Source organism: Haliotis rufescens, unplaced genomic scaffold, assembly GCF_023055435.1.
Source record: "Haliotis rufescens isolate VD_foot unplaced genomic scaffold, xgHalRufe1.0.p SCAF_71, whole genome shotgun sequence".
Classification (NCBI taxonomy): Eukaryota; Metazoa; Mollusca; class Gastropoda; order Lepetellida; family Haliotidae; genus Haliotis; species Haliotis rufescens.
The window spans coordinates 215,278-224,903 of record NW_025964363.1 but is presented as its reverse complement, the minus strand read 5'-3'; positions in this window follow the sequence as shown (position 1 = coordinate 224,903).

The following is a 9,626-nucleotide window of genomic DNA, read 5'->3' as shown; positions in this document are numbered from 1 at the left end:
TACAAGGAGTAATCCTTGAACCTCATTGAACCTTTGTCGATATATCATATGACGGGGCGGTGGGGTAGCTAAGGGTTTCGCTCGTCAAGCCTAAACCCGGGTTCGATTCCCTACATGGTTATCAATACGTGATGCCGTTGTCTGGTAGCGTAAGGTCGCTATACGGCTGAAACAATGCCGGTGCGACGTTGAATTTTAACACACTCTGGTGGCGTAAACCCTGACCCCATACTCACGGGGACGTGTGTGATGGGAATTGTTTGACTTCTATTTAACACCCACTATTATATATTACTGTTTTTGTGTGGCGGGAGCTGGGCGTTAATCTTTTGCTTATTCGTCAGTCTGGATATGCACCAATCACGCAAAGTCATGGATTAGCCGAGTGGTTAAACTGTTGGCTCGTGACGCTGAACGGACCGGGTTCGATTCTCCATATGATACATTGTGGTACCCTCGTTCTGATTTGACTGGAATATTAGTGGCGAATTAGGCGTTTAGTAACTATAATCCACTGCCCATGTGTCCAAAGGGATCTTATCTTCATTAAACAGAGGTGAAGGAAGGCATCAAGTTTATTTAGGCGAGCCGCATGTCAAATGCATTCCAAGTCTCGTGAGACTTAACGAGAGCCTCTCCGTATTCATCAATACTGGTGGCCAGGGTTCTAGTGTCCTGAGATACACTCTGAACCTTAAGAATACACTAAGTCAGATATAACTTCACACATCAGTAGGTACAACTACCGCGACGGTCGGTAAGTAGTCACGCGCAGATTTCCCTTTACCAGATTAGAGTATGTGGGTAATGATATACTCGCACGTGTACCTACTTCCGGTTTTATATACCTATACACGATGTAAAACAATTTAATTAGACACATACATTTGTGAAACTAATGTTTATGCATAGTGTATAGGTTGCCAAGTAGCTTGCTATAAGTAGCCTAACTAAGACAAATAATGTTTTGATTGACGTGAACAAAACGTCATTAATCAATGACAAGTAAGCTTCTAATGCTCGCCTCATGGGAACATGTAACATTTCTCGACTGTTATAGTTTAGTGTCAATGTAGAGTGTTTGCGTGGTAGAAGGGGTTAACGTTAAGTGTTGGTGTGGTAACAATGATCACTGTTAAGTGTTGGTGTGGTAGAAGGGGTTAACGTTAAGTGTTGGTGTGGTAACAATGATGACTGTTAAGTGTTTGCGTGGAAGAAGGGGTTAACGTTAAGTGTTTGTGTGGTAACAATGATCACTGTTAAGTGTTGGTGTGGTAACAATGATCACTGTTAAGTGTTTGTGTGGTAACAATGATCACTGTTAAGTGTTTGCGTGGTAACAATGATCACTGTTAAGTGTTTGCGTGGTAACAATGATCACTGTTAAGTATTTGCGTGGTAACAATGATCACTGTTAAGTGTTGGTGTGGTAACAATGATCACTGTTAAGGGTTGGTGTGGTAACAATGATCACTGTTAAGTGCCTGTGTGGTAACAATGATCACTGTTAAGTGTTTACGTGGTAAAATGATCACTGTTTAGTGTTTGCGTGGTAACAACGATCACTGTTAAGTGTTTGCGTGGTAACAATGATCACTGTTAAGTGCCTGCGTGGTAACAATAATCACTGTTAAGTGTTTGCGTGGTAACAATGATCACTGTTAAGTGTTTGCGTGGTAACAATGATCACTGTTTAAGTGTTTGCGTGGTAACAATGATCACTGTTAAGTGTTTGCGTGGTAACAATGATCACTGTTAAGTGTTTGCGTGGTAACAATGATCACTGTTAAGTGTTTGCGTGGTAACAATGATCACTGTTTAAGTGTTTGCGTGGTATCAATGATCACTGTTAAGTGTTTGCGTGGTAACAATGATCACTGTTAAGTGTTTGCGTGGTAACAATGATCACTGTTAAGTGTTTGCGTGGTAACAATGATCACTGTTAAGTGTTTGCGTGGTAACAATGATCACTGTTTTAGTTTTTGCGTGGTAACAATGATCACTGTTAAGTGTTTGCGTGGTAACAATGATCACTGTTAAGTGTTTGCGTGGTAACAATGATCACTGTTAAGTGTTTGCGTGGTAACAATAATCACTGTTAAGTGTTTGCGTGGTAACAATGATCACTGTTAAGTGTTTGCGTGGTAACAATGATCACTGTTAGGTTTTTGCGTGGTAACAATGATCACTGTTAAAGTGTTTGTGTGGTAACAATGATCACTGTTAAGTGTTTGCGTGGTAACAATGATCACTGTTAGGTTTTTGCGTGGTAACAATGATCACTGTTTAAGTGTTTGTGTGGTAACAATGATCACTGTTAAGTGTTTGTGTGGTAACAATGATCACTGTTTAAGTGTTTGCGTGGTAACAATGATCACTGTTAAGTGCCTGCGTGGTAACAATGATCACTGTTTTAGTGTTTGTGTGGTAACAATGATCACTGTTTAAGTGTCTGCGTGGTAACAATGATCACTGTTAAGTGTTTGTGTGGTAACAATGATCACTGTTAAGTGTTTGCGTGGTAACAATGATCACTGTTAAGTGTTTGTGTGGTAACAATGATCACTGTTAAGTGTTTGCGTGGTAACAATGATCACTGTTAAGTGTTTGTGTGGTAACAACGATCACTGTTAAGTGTTTGTGTGGTAACAATGATCACTGTTAAGTGTTTGCGTGGTAACAATGATCACTGTTAAGTGTTTGTGTGGTAACAATGATCACTGTTAAGTGTTGATGTGGTAACAATGATCACTGTTAAGTGTTGATGTGGTAACAATGATCACTGTTAAGTGTTTTGCGTGGTAACAATGATCACTGTTTTAGTGTTTGCGTGGTAACAATGATCACTGTTAAGTGTTTGCGTGGTAACAACGATCACTGTTTAAGTGTTTGCGTGGTAACAATGATCACTGTTTAAGTGTTTGCGTGGTAACAACGATCACTGTTTAAGTGTTTGCGTGGTAACAACGATCACTGTTTAAGTGTTTGTGTGGTAACAATGATCACTGTTAAGTGTTGGTGTGGTAACAATGATCACTGTTAAGTGTTGGTGTGGTAACAATGATCACTGTTAAGTGTTGGTGTGGTAACAATGATCACTGTTAAGTGTTGGTGTGGTAACAATGATCACTGTTAAGTGTTTGCGTGGTAACAATGATCACTGTTTTAGTGTTTGCGTGGTAACAATGATCACTGTTTTAGTGTTTGCGTGGTAACAATGATCACTGTTAAGTGTTGGTGTGGTAACAATGATCACTGTTAAGTGTTGGTGTGGTAACAATGATCACTGTTAAGTGTTTGCGTGGTAACAATGATCACTGTTTTAGTGTTTGCGTGGTAACAATGATCACTGTTTTAGTGTTTGCGTGGTAACAATGATCACTGTTAAGTGCTTGCGTGGTAACAATGATCACTGTTAAGTGCCTGCGTGGTAACAGTGATCACTGTTAATGCGTGGTAACAATGATCAGCGTTAGACATGTTTATGTTAATCGTGTATACGTGTCAATAGAGGTCAGCAGGTATTTGGTGTTATTATGTTGCACTCGAGTGACACATTAATTCTGCCGAAAAAGAAAACAGTGGCCAGTCTATGTGTACTAGTGTCTTAATTACAATACGCATTTCAAGTGTCTGTGACGTTTGACCAGACAGCCACCGAAGCGTCTTAAAATCCTCCCTTCACTAAAATCAGTACAAAAGAATGGTAAAACAGTTAATGAATTTTAAGAATTGTATTTGACAAGGCAATGTGTGCGCCATATAACGGTAATCTAGAAACCCGGGAGATTTCCTTGACCAGTGGCTTTGTTTTTCGATGCTGTGACCGCTTTCAACCAACGCTTTCCAAACCACGTCCGATAGCGTAGCCCGATGAATGTCTTGCCTATCGTTGTTTGTTGTGGTTGTTTGTATCTGCACAACAGTACCTTAATGTTTTCAGTTTAATACACTGTGATCATAGTCACACACCCAAAAAGGGTTTACAACTGAGAGAATTGTGTATAGGAATTTTTCACAACTTAATCGTTTTATACCAAAAGAAAAGTATTTGCCAAGGAGACATCAAATCTCATTCAAATCACATATTCAGTTCTCGCAGAGACCATATCGGTATACGGTCTCTGGTTCTGGCTACCGCAAACAAAGATCTGTGGACATTATATTACGGGTCTAGTCAGCACGAACTGTTGCGAACTTTGACTGACCAATGAAATGACAAACAAGAAATCGTCATTAGCCAATCAGAAAACTGCTTTCTCGAGCTTCACGGCGCTTGTTTAAAACTAGCGACTTCCATTCGAGGCTACGGTTTGAAAGATATTGATTCATCATTTGAAAAGTGACCAAAATACAAAATTCTGGAATGCCTTATAGCCGGTCGATGTTATATGGTAGCACTTTCCACGGGCAATATAAAGTCTCCTCCGTTTCAAATCTGTATACCATTGAAGCACAGGAACTCGATGATAGCGTGTATAACACAATATATTCGTAAAGAAAAAAAATCACACCCCTCTATATCCATAGAGTCCCTATGTATATAGAGGGGTGTGATTGTTTTCTCTATACGATTATATTATGTTATACACGCTATCATCGAGTTCCTGTGCACTGAAGCGAGATGAACGTACATCTCGTAACTGTCGTTCGGAATACATCGTGTTAACTTTTTCGAGATTGCATGAAAAGAAAACACATTCCGATTGTTTCTGTCCCGATCTGGTAAGCGAGGTCCTCAGAACTTTGTTTAGCGGTAGCGAGAACCAAAATCTTATTTGAACGAGATTGTGCCAGAATTTTATGATCGTGGGCTCGAAGCTCGGATTCGCCATCATCGATGTTTCAAAGTCTTGTCAGCACTATACATCTAAGCGTGGGTTTACCAACGTTGTCAACGTCTAAGACCTGTATAACTTTCCTCCCACATCAAGCTGGCACGCGCGATACAACTGTAATACTGTTTAAAGCGTCGTTAAACCTAACTCACTCACTCTCTACGTAGCGTAGGAGGAAAGGCCAAATTAGACGTGGTGAACGTTGCGCATGAGCATGGTGCTATCAAATGATTTTAACTCGGTAGGATTAGCAGATCCTGGCACGAATAAGGGACGCAACACTTCACACCGAATTGCGACTACGTATACCACTGGGCCACTCATGTCCCCATCTTCATTTTAATGTACAGAAAAAAATAATTACATTTAAAGATCGAGAACTAACATTAAGAGCTGCTTAAATCCAAATCGAGACTTACATTATCGTAAATTTTTAGCGTCACTCCGTATTTTCATGTAAAATTATAACACTTGGGTTTGCAGACATGGAATTACGTTTTGACCCAATTTAGGTCACGTGGTATATAGGTCTTCCAGTCTTTGGGTATCACTCGATGGCTTCCTTTAAGACACTATAAAGTTTGTCCCCGCAGAGCCGGACAGGCAGTAGGGTCGCACGGGGACACGCTTGTCTCGAACTGTACGGATAACTCGACATAAACATACTCACGTGACACGTATGGATCTTCTCAGGAGCTCCTATGTTTGTTTGTTTGTTGTTTAACTCCGCACTCCAGTGATTAACACCATGAGCATCGATCCACACAATTGGGATACGATTACATGCATCAACCAAGTCAGCAAGCCTGACCACCCGACCCCGTCAGTCGCCTCTTACGACAAGCATTGTCGCCAGTTACGACAAGATGAAGACCTATTCTAACCCGGATCTTCACGGGTCAGGAGCTCCAATTGTTTACCGTAGTCCATATATAATTATCCAAATATAACGGAACATGTCATTCGAACACGACACGACGTTGTTGGGACGGTTTTCACAGTACTGAGTCTAACGGACGATTTGTATGTAGGATTTCATGAATAGAAAGGATTTGTTTTCACGTGTGCCACGTGGTACTCCCGCAGATTTTAACGTGTTTCCTTTTCTAGCTCAAGAAGAAATACATGTCACGCATCCACTCGGCGAATGTATTTTTAAGATGAACTAGATAAAAATTAGTCGTAGTTTAGAAACTTCACTGAGCGAGATAGTTCCCTTGTATCTCTGGGCAATCATGTGGTCATTCTCAAATGATGGTGATTATGCTGGTGGTGGTGGTGATGATGATGATGATGATGATGATGATGATGATGTTGATGATGATGATGATGATGAAGTGTATTTATAACGCGCTAAATTCCATGCATCAAATGTATGCTCAAAGCGCTGTATTACAAGCATGCAGAATACATCATTTACAATCATTTAATATATTGTGAACTTACTTCTAGTTGCAGAATATTGTGAGGGGCAAAATTAGTAATTATAGTAATTATAGGGGCAACCCTTTGAAGCATTCACTAGCTTAAAACGTGGTTTTTAATTTCTTGAAATAATTCAAGGTTGGTCTATAGCATACGCATGCAAAGAACATTCACCACTCCAGGGTTTCAGACAATAAAAGAATTATGTTAAGTATGTCATTACGATTTTAAGTGTCGACAATCTAATGCAAGGAATTTCCAACACTGGATTTTTATATATAAATCAAATTCGTAAAATATTATTTTCCCCAATGAATGAATGGCTTTATTCGTAAGGGGGCCACCGGCCCATTATACATTGTTCATTAATCGGTATCCATTGTAACGATGGAGCGCCTGATGATAACAGAGTATATAAAACTACCAATGGTAAAAAAATAGAGCGGATCATACTAAAAAGATCATTTTATTTTTTTCCCCAATGTTAATGTTATGATTCTTCAACAAGGAGGTGATGGTCGACTTTGTGTATGCTTAGTTTCAAACGGTATATATTTCCCAGGTACAGTGTCTGTGTCAACGAAAACGACCCCCACAACAAGGCGGTAGATCCACACACGCTCAACACGATGAAGTCGCGTGTTTCATAACATTAGTCCACGGGCTCTCATTGAAGAAGACACTTTTCTCAGGGGGTTCGATTTCAAAGCTACGCCCCCTTGTGTGCATCCACGGCGAGCCGGAACCGGGGAATCTACCTGTTGCCAGTATCTTCCCTCCATCACAGCTCGACTGATACTCACCCCGGTACAGGTCATGGCCTACTGTTTACATGCGATTAGCGACCGGAATTCCTCTTCTGGATGAGCCGGTGTTGTGTTACAGGCCGCTGTGCCGTTACGGCGAATTCACGACGATCTGTTTATTAGTGGAGGGTAGGCCGAAGTCATTCGTGACCACTCGTGTCAATCCGGGACAAGTCGAATGCAGTTTACGGAAAGGGGCGAGCAGTGGCGAAATCAGACTCGAATCGAGTGACTTTGTTGACTGAGAGCTAGCCGTCATGAAGATTTTTTTGTTCATTTATGGTTTTGTTTTAATCTGTCTCACAATCTCTTAGTCTGTCTAGGCTGTATCACAGTCCCTTAGTCGGTCATGCAGACCCTGAAAGATGTGTAGCTAACAGAGCCCATGCAAGTCTATATTACTGCAGTGTCTGAAAGAGAAGAGTCTCAGGGCTCCTTTTTATTATATTTATGAAAATGTATCCACTTTTTTTTCCTGTCCAATTATTTCATCCCTGAGCCTAGATATTAGCCTAGTCCAAAATTCCCTGAACCATATGTGTCACTTCCGCCCAGCCCTATATACTGTAATGCCTTATATGAAGCAAGTCTAGATTTCCACAGGTCCTGAATTTCCTATCTCACTGGAGCGCGAGTGGACGTATTTTCAAATTGAACAGAGTTGCTTGTTTCTATCAATATTATATAATTTCAGAGACTATAATCGTTAGACTAGGTTTTGAGAGATAATAAAACGGACGCGAAACCGTCCCCGACAATGATTATTGTTGATCCTAAACAGCCAATAATCCAAAGTATAGCGGACCGAAAGCTGTCTCAGCGATAGTTTGATTTTGTTAAAATGGAAAAAAGGTCATGGTATGCTGAAGAACGATCTTCGTTTCTGCATGATGTTGTCATTAACGAAGGTCGTACCTGAAGGTGAAGGTCACGTTGTTAGTGCGTTTGTGTGGGTGGCAACTTAAACCCCAAAGCTATCGCAGCGCTACTATGGTCGCAACCGTTATACGTCAACATACTCACGATAGTCTAAGCTACTTCCACTTTGTGATACCTAGCCCAGTACGCCAGTGAGGATCGGATGGTCACAGTGTGTGATTCGGTTCATTATGTGCCCGCGTATGAATCGCTGCTCATGTTTGTTTGCTTTTTAATGCAACGCAACAACTTCTTAACGCAATATTCCCGCTGGGTGACGAAGATCTATATATGGGGTACGATGCCACGCAAATATCCATGTCACTGAACCTGGTCACTCCATGCATTTGTTTAAGATTTGACTTCAAAATGTTTTTGGCTTAATTTGTTTTCATGATTGTGGACATTCACACTTTTTGTGGATAATTTTCCAAAGAGTATATTTCTTTCTTGATTGTGTTTGGTACACTGAAGTAGGTAGTGTTTTTCATCATCAATGGTTGAACATGTAGAGCATAGCCTCTGATGTAGTGGGGTTGGTGGCTTTGTATGTCTTCCAAGTTCAATATTTAATTGATGGTTACTTAATCTTAGTTTAGATTGAATCATATGTGGCCGGGGAACTATTCAAACGCCAAACCACCACGGATTGTTACCAACCACTTGTTTACTATTCTCCGACTCCTTTATACAGGCCGGGATGTAGTCCTGCATCATCACTGTGAATATATTCATTGTATGAAAATAAAGCCATCTAGATCTAGATATATATACAACAGCAAGCCTGGTAAGCTTCAGTTAGCTCTATCCACATATGCAATCAGCATCAGCAAATTTGTTTATTTTAAATTTAGAGGAGAGAAGTGTATTGTGTAATGTGCTATACCATAGACTACATGTTAGTCTATAGCCGGGGTGAAATGACTGGAATATAGACGTGCAGAGGTTTCCATGCAAGTCTATTCCTGCTCAATGGCCGTGAAATATATGTATTTTATGAAAACCGATCTAGATTTATATAAAGGCAAGTCTAGCCAGCTCTAAAAAAAATTAATTTTAGAGGAAAAAATAATAACTGTATAATAAAAGATTTCATAGACCATATGTTCGTCTAATGCTAATCGGGACCTCATCATCTTCCCGAGGCAAGGGAGTTAACTGACTAAGAGTCCAGTTTCCACCCTTGCCGAACTAGGCTGGAATTCCGGAGTTACATTTTGGCTGGACTAGCGAGTTTATGCATTGTTCAACCAAAATCGCACAACGAACTGGACATACGGTTCGTAAACATCATGGTTTTCAACGTGCAGATTTCAGTCGACTGCAGGATTTGCAAAACAGTTATACTGTCAACTAGGCGTCGATAGAGATTTTCCAAATCTTTTTATCTTTTAATCAAGATGCTCAAATGATTTGATGCATTTGGCGAGGTAAGAATCGTTTAATTACAACAGATCTTGACTATCGATCAGATCGTCTTGACTGGGCGCCGCCATTTTGTTTGAAGCAAATACAAGTCATATAAGAGATGGAATCTGATTGGTCAATAGGAGGAACAAAGACGGGACATAACTCACAATAGCCACCTGTCGCGCTGTGATTCAACCACGAAATTCCAGCGAAGTTCGGCAAGGTGGAA